Source organism: Engraulis encrasicolus, chromosome 24 (assembly GCF_034702125.1).
Source record: "Engraulis encrasicolus isolate BLACKSEA-1 chromosome 24, IST_EnEncr_1.0, whole genome shotgun sequence".
Taxonomy (NCBI): Eukaryota; Metazoa; Chordata; class Actinopteri; order Clupeiformes; family Engraulidae; genus Engraulis; species Engraulis encrasicolus.
The window spans coordinates 11,373,757-11,381,256 of record NC_085880.1 but is presented as its reverse complement, the minus strand read 5'-3'; the positions used below and the strand labels follow the sequence as shown (position 1 = coordinate 11,381,256).

Sequence of the window (7,500 nt, the reverse complement as noted above, 5' to 3'; positions counted from 1 at the left end):
ATTGAACAGTAGAAATGTATGGAGTGTAGGAGATAAATGAAGAAGATTAATGAAAGAGATGGATGGATGGATGGATGGATGGATGGATGGATGGATGGATGGATGGATGGATGGACGGATTGATTGATGAATGAATAGATAGATGGATGGATGGATGAGTTTAAGAATGGATGAGTGGATGGCTTCTCTTTTGTTTTAGCCTTGAATCAGAAGGTTTAGAGACATTCACGAGAAGTAAGCTTTGCAAAATGCCCCACCATTTCGGCATGAAATCAAAATTATGCAATGTCAAAAGAAGAAGACACGATAACAAGACAAACACACAGAGGCCGCCCCGGAGGTTTGTATTGCTAATCGTCACATTAAATAGTCATCAATCAGAGTGAATACATATTCATACTGATGCTGCATCTGTTCATTAGTGTGTATCTTAGTGGCATTAATTATTCTGTCAGAATTATCTCATTTTGTGACATTGTTTGTAAATCTAATCTACGGGTCTACCTGTGGCGCTTCGGCAACACTGCATTGTGCAACGTTGTGTGTATGTGTGCGTGTGTGCATGCGTGTGTGCGTCCGTGCGTGCGTGTGTGTGTGTGTGTGGCTACTGCAGTCTGGGTAATCGGGGCAGAGTTCAGACGTGGGTGGAGCATGTTTGGGGCTTAATGTGAGCTTGTGTGCCTGAGCACCTTGTGTTTGTGTGTGTGTGTGTGTGTGTGTGTGTGTGTGTGTGTGTGTGTGTGTGTGTGTGTGTGTGTGTGTGTGTGTGTGTGTGTGTGTGTGTGTGTGTGTGTGTGTGTGTGTGTGTGTGTGTGTGTTTTTGTGTTTTTGTGTGTGTGTTTGTGTGTGTGTGTGTATGTGTCTATATGCATGCACGCTAGTGTGTGTGTGTGTGTGTGTGTGTGTGTGTGTGTGTGTGTGTGCGTGCGCGTATGCGTGTGCACGCGTGTGCGTGTGCGTGTGTGTTAGCCTGCCTGTTCGCTGCCAGCCCGCCGTGCTAATCCGGCTATTTCCAGCACGGCTCACCTCACCACCAACCGCAGGCTGCAGCCCTCTTATGTCAGGCGGCCAGAGGGACAGACAGGCAGCCAGCTCGCAACATGTGGACACGTCCAGCCACCGCCTACGCATACACCTCCACCTCCACCTCCTCAACGGACACATACACATGAGGGTTTAGCCTCCTCTTCCTCTTACTTCCTTATCCTCCTCTAAGCATTTAGTCACCTGGACACCTCTGTTATGTCAGAGCCAGAGGTCTAGGCAACCAGCCCAGAACATGTGGACACGTCCAGCCACCACCTACACATACACCTCCACCTCCACCTGCTTAACGAATACACAAGTATTTAGCCTCCTCCTCCAAGCGTTTAGTCACCTGGACACCTCTGTTATGTCAGAGAGCCAGAGGTCCAGGCAGCCAGCCCAGAACATGTGGACACAACCAACAGCCGCCGCCTACGCATACACCTCCACCTCCTCCGTTTAGCATCCTCCCCCTCCTCTCTTTCTCCCTTTCTCTTTCTCCAGCCCCCACCTGAAGAGACAGAGGGTTAAGCCACTGCCTCTTCCTTGTCTGAAAGACAGCCATTCAGTATTCAAGAGTCATTTCATGTCAGGTGGTCACAGAGCCAGAGGACCAGGCAGGCAGCCCGTAACATGTGGACACAACCAGCAAGCAACCGCCTACGCTTCCAGCGACACTTCCACAGAAACACAAGGGTTAAGCCTTATCCGCCTCTGTCTTCCCCTCCTCTCACACACCACGGTTAAGGGTGCACTGTGTAATACTTTTAGTAGTTTATTTCCAGAATTCATGCTGCCCATTCTGAAATGTTACCTTTTCCACGAATTCTCATCACCACCATTAAATTCTAAGTATTCATTATGACTGAAAGAATTGCACTTTTCCTACATGAAAAGGGGGATCTTCTCCGTGGTCCGCCATTTTGAATGTCCAGAAATAGACATTTTTTAGCTGCAAAACTTACTATACTTTGGTCATACCAGTAATTAGTAGTTTATTATTTAGTCAATATCCATGAAAAGATGAAATTTAGCTGCAGACAGCCGTTTCAATGAGCAACAGAGTTGCAATACCTACTCTGGCCACCATCTTACACAGTGCACCTTTATAAAGCATCCTCCTCCACCTCCTCCTCCTCCTCCTCCACTGGCACAGAAGCCTTTACATTACATTACACTTTAACCAAAGTGACTTACATGGAGGAAAAGTCAATTCCCATACCGGGAGTCGAACCCGGGCCGCCTGGGTGAAAACCAGGAATCCTAACCGCTAGACCATATGGGAGGTTGCCTTTGGTCTCAATTGACTCCTTTTTCTCCACCTCCTGTAATATACAACCATTTAAACTCCTGGATGGCTCTTATCTGGATGGCTCTTATCTGTTATGTCACTGACGGATATACGTCAACCAGCTCACAACATGTGGACACAACCAGCCACAACATCCTCCTCCTCCTCCTCCTCCTCCTCCTCCTCCTCCTCCACCTCCCTCCTCCACCTCTATCTCCTCCTCCTCCTCTCTCTCCACCTCCTCCTCCACCTCTATCTCCTCCTCCTCCTCCTCCTCCTCCTCCTCCTCCTCTTCCACATCTTCAATCTCCTTCCTCCTCCTCATCCACATCATTCTCCTCCACCACCTCCACCTCCTCCTCTTCCTCATCTTCATCCTCATATTTCTTCTCCTCTTCCTCTTCCTACTCATCTTTCTTCCCCACTACCACTGCCACCACCCCCTCCTCCTCTTCCTCCTCCTCATCCACATCTTTCTCCACCACCACCTCCCCCGCCTCCTCCTCCTCCTCCTCTTTCTCCTCCTCATCCTCCCACCGCCACCTCATTTCCTCTCTCCAGCTCCTGCATTACCTCCTCTGACACACAAGTCTTTAGCCCTCCTGGATGCCTCTTATGTCACCGACAGACACAGTCATCTACTTAGCGCCTGCCACGTGGAGATGATAACATCCCTCCCTGCCCTGGCCACCAGACTGTAAACAGTCCAAAAGGAGGTTTGTTTTGAAGACCTATATAGAAATAGGAGAGTAAAATATAGACCTGGCATAGTGCCCATGCTGTAGGTCTTAGCTGCTACAGATTACTGTCACTAGTTGTCTATCCAGTGGATTGTAGTTCTCCAGTGTGTGTACGTGTGGGTGCGTATGCGTGTGCCTGTGTGTGTACGTGTGGGTGCGTATGCGTGTGCCTGTGTGTGTGCGTGTGGGTGCGTATGCGTGTGCCTGTGTGTGTACGTGTGGGTGCGTATGCGTGTGCCTGTGTGTGTGCGTGTGGGTGCGTATGCGTGTGCCTGTGTGTGTGCGTGTGGGTGCGTATGCGTGTGCTTGTGTGTGTGCTGGTCACTCTGGTCACTCTGACCCCTTCATGCCTCTCAGATCCATTTGGCACTCTCAATCTATCCCACTCTCTTTGGAGATGTGCTTCTCTCTCTCTCTCTCTCTCTCTCTCTCTCTCTCTCTCTCTCTCTCTCTCTCTCTCTCTCTCTCTCTCTCTCTCTCTCTCTCTCTCCAAGTCATACTCTGTGCTTCCTATTACTTTCAGCTATCTCATTTTCTCATTTTCATTTTCAACTATTTTACTGCCTTGTTCAGTTTTCATGTCTTCCTCTCCCCCTTTCTCTCCCTCTTTTCTTCTCTCTCCCTCCCTCTCTCCCTCTCTCCCTCTCTCTCTCTCTCTCTCTCTCTCTCTCTCTCTCTCTCTCTCTCTCTCTCTCTCTCTCTCTCTGTCTACCCCACCCCCTTCTCTCTTTCTATCTCTATATCTTACTCACTCACACGCCTTCCTGATTTGGAATAGGAAGTCATAGATATGGGGGTCAGTTTGCCATGGCCGCTGTAATGCTCTCTTCTGGGTCACAGCGACCCAGCTGTCTTTCCTCAGCGCAGCGCGTATGATCCAAATAACAGAGGGAGGAGGATGGAGACATACTATATCTCCAGAAATAATACCAGCAAACACTACTCTAAGGACTACTATTACTAATATTGCTGATAGTATGGTGCAAAAATCTAATTTTTGGGAAATGGAAAATTGGGCAATTAGGAATGGACTATTTGAGTCTTTGTCATTATACATTAATATCTATTTAGTTAATAAATTGAATTTAGAAAGTCATAAAAAAAGTAAAAAAGAAAAAGTAATTCATATCCAATGGAAGGAGAACATTATTTTGGACTTTGATATGCATCATTACTCTCATTATGTGTTTTATTGTTTTGTCAATTTTAGGCTTTTATTTCATACATACTTATATTTGCACAAAGGAAAAAGAATCTGATGCCACACGGATGTCTATTTTCTGGTTTCAACATGTATTTTCATCAGAGTCCTCCAATACGTATATTTGCGTTTGAAAATCAGCTCACTATGCTCCTCTACACATAAGTTCTTGTTGTAGTCTGACAAGTGTGTGGTTCAAATGTGTAAGGGACAAAACAGAGTTGGCAGCGGTGGGATTCGAACCCACGCCCCCGAAGAGACTGGAGCCTTAATCCAGCGCCTTAGACCGCTCGGCCACGCTACCACACACTCTTGCAGGCACACTGTGTCACTCTCACCCGAGCACTCACGTGGATGGACAAAGGTGAAATCAAAGCAAATATCTATAACCACACACACACACACACACTCCCCTTTTTTCCTCCTATCTCCCCCTGTCCTCCTCTCCTCCACTCCTTCCCCCATCCACTCCGCTCTGCTCCTCCAGTGTGTGTTCGTGTGTGTGTGTGTGTGTGTGTGTGTGTGTGTGTGTGTGTGTGTGTGTGTGTGTGTGTGTGTGTGTGTGTGTGTGTGTGTGTGTGTGTGTGTGTGTGCAGCTGTCTGCGGCTCAGTAAATGATTAACATTAAAGGCCGCGTGTGCCCTGCTGTCTGGGCTGCTATGCCAGGAATGTGGCAGATGCCACCATGTGTCCCGCTCCTCACACACGCACACACACACACGCACACGCACACACACACACACACACACACACACACACACACACACACACACACACACACACCTCCCACACACACACCTCCCACCTCCTCCCCCGACTCCCCCAGGTCCTTACACCCCCCCCCCCCCTCCTCCCACCTCCTCACCCCCTCATAGCACTCCACAAGGCTATACACCCGACACTATACACTAATATACACCCTACATATACGTATGTGTGTATGCATTATTACGGTGTGTCTATGCATACAGCATGTCTGTGTACAAATACATATTATATAGAAAGGAGCAGAAGGCGCACAAGTGTGGCAAAAAAACACCCAGTTATTCTCTTTAATACCTTTCAGTATGCCCTGCCCATGACTGCTTGTTTCACTTGTTCATATCCTGATAACTCAGTTTATGTACGTTGTCAACATTTAATCTATATTAGTCACTTACTCTCCGTGGAGGCTACTGTATATCGGTGAGGATGAGTTAAGTAGAGCCAAGTGGCTTACAATACTCCTGAGTCCCTCACAAACCTTGAAGTCGGTTTCTGCTATGAATTATTCATAGGTGTATGATGTAGTATCATATTGACTCTGAAGAAGACGTCAGGACGTCAACACGTTAGTCTTGGCACTTGCCCAATAAAACAGTACCATATCCACATCTGAAGATACTCCGGTCACTTTTTTCTTTATCTGGATTTACTAGTCCTCTCCGGTGACGCACCAGATTGTGAAGTGCAGGAGTAGGGTGGATGTCTTTCTCCTGTTTCGTGGGTGTGTTTGTATAAGTATATGCATGCATATGTCTTTTTGTCATGTGTCTATGCATTATGTTTTTGTGCACTGTGACTGCACACACCAGGTCACAAACGCCTGAACTTGAATTCAGTCAAGTCGAGGTAGTTCTAACTTCAACTGACTCAAGCGACTGCCTCTTACAATACTCCCCCACAAGCCTTGAAGTCAGTTTCTGCTATGAATGATTCATAGCGCTGACATGTTGCGGTTTGTCATGTTTTAGCCACTGTAAGTCACCCAGCGGTGACAGCTGACGCCTGGATGGCGTCCACAGCTGAAACCGATACACCTGGTGGCCTTGTTACTGGCATGTGTGCACTACACACCCCTACGCAGGCCGCGTAGATGGGTCACAATGCAAATGGGAGTATGCATGGTAATTATTACACCAATCATCTAGCGAGTGTTTCTCAATGGAGTCTGTACAGCCCCCCAGGGGGCATTGGGGAGCCCTATGGGGGAGTTGAGAAGGATACAGCTGAGAGGGGGCGGTGCTTAGTTGCCATTGAGGGGCATTAGTCAAATTTATTTTATAATACTAAGATACAATGAGGTCAAGGGGGTGTTGAGAGACTTATGAGGTAGGGGGTGTTTATTCAAAAAAGGTTGAGAACCACTGATCCAGCCAAATAAACTAGACAAACCCACCTTGCAGCATGAACAAAATTATACGGCGCCGTTCGAGGTCCGACAGAATAACACAGCAAACCTGTCATTCGGAATGCATCAGAATGCAAAGGGTGTTTTGCCCCTGGCTAGTCATCATGACTGATTGGTTACATAGAATGCAGAGGCAATTTGAACAACAATTTTATTTGGTAACCACCTACAGCACTCAGCAACTCAAACTTTTCATGTTATAACCTGGCTTTCCACGCTACCAGCCCTCATTAATATCATAAAAAATATTAAAAATAAAATAAAAAATATAGCAGTAGTCCTTTAGGAGTAGTCCTTTGCTTTTTTCTGCACAGCAGTTTGGGCTGTAGGAAATCGATTGAAATGTGCTTAGAACAGAATTCCACTTATGTTAGAGTATTGCTAAAAAAGTCTTTACGGGACATTTGATATGTCACAATAGATTAGATTATACCAGAAAAAGCCTTTAGGTTGTAGCCGATACTGTGGAGTTTGACCTTTGGACGCAATAAAACAGATAGGAAAACACTGGTTTTGCACATAAAGTGATTCAAAGATTAATCCTTGAACACTTAGAGTCACCTTTGCTACAAGATGAAATGACTTGGTCAGAACAGTAACATTTGTACAGCTTGGTCACAAAAGTCCAAGATGAGATGAAGATGGTAGATGATGAAGATGAAGATGGAGATAGTACAAAAGCATAAAAAGTGTCAAGTACAAAAAAGCGAACAAGGAATATGTTGGCATATAAAATATTAAGAATCATTCATTCGTCATACAAACAAAGTCTTTACTTGGGTGGGATTTAAGAAGGAAGACAAAACTAAAGCATGAAGAATAAGGAGCTCGACAGAGAGGGAGACAGGGTAGATACCATAGGTAGGTAGGAGGAGGAGGAGCTGGGTAAGAAATCAAGTGGCCACGGAGTCTTGTCCCTAATCATGTAAGTGACTGTTAGCGTTGCTTTCAGAGGGGATAAATGTGTGCCATATGCTCGGCTGGCAGGGTCCAAGATTTCCCATTAGCTGCACTCATCCCCCTCATTACCACCGGGGGCCCTGATACGACGGGGGTGGTGGGGGATGGCGGG

General features: G+C 46.6%; 1 protein-coding gene and 2 non-coding genes across 4 annotated transcripts in view; 1 reads left to right on the top strand and 2 right to left on the bottom strand.

The window, feature by feature from the left end:
- The window catches only part of akt3a (v-akt murine thymoma viral oncogene homolog 3a), a 220,154-nt gene that overhangs the window by 95,277 nt on the left and 117,377 nt on the right, over positions 1-7,500 (top strand). The gene's annotated exons all lie outside the window — the stretch shown is intronic.
- On the bottom strand, positions 2,240-2,311 carry trnae-uuc (transfer RNA glutamic acid (anticodon UUC)). Its single transcript has one exon. It is a non-coding gene; the product is annotated as a tRNA-Glu (tRNA).
- trnal-aag (transfer RNA leucine (anticodon AAG)) lies at positions 4,481-4,562 on the bottom strand. The gene has a single exon. It is a non-coding gene; the product is annotated as a tRNA-Leu (tRNA).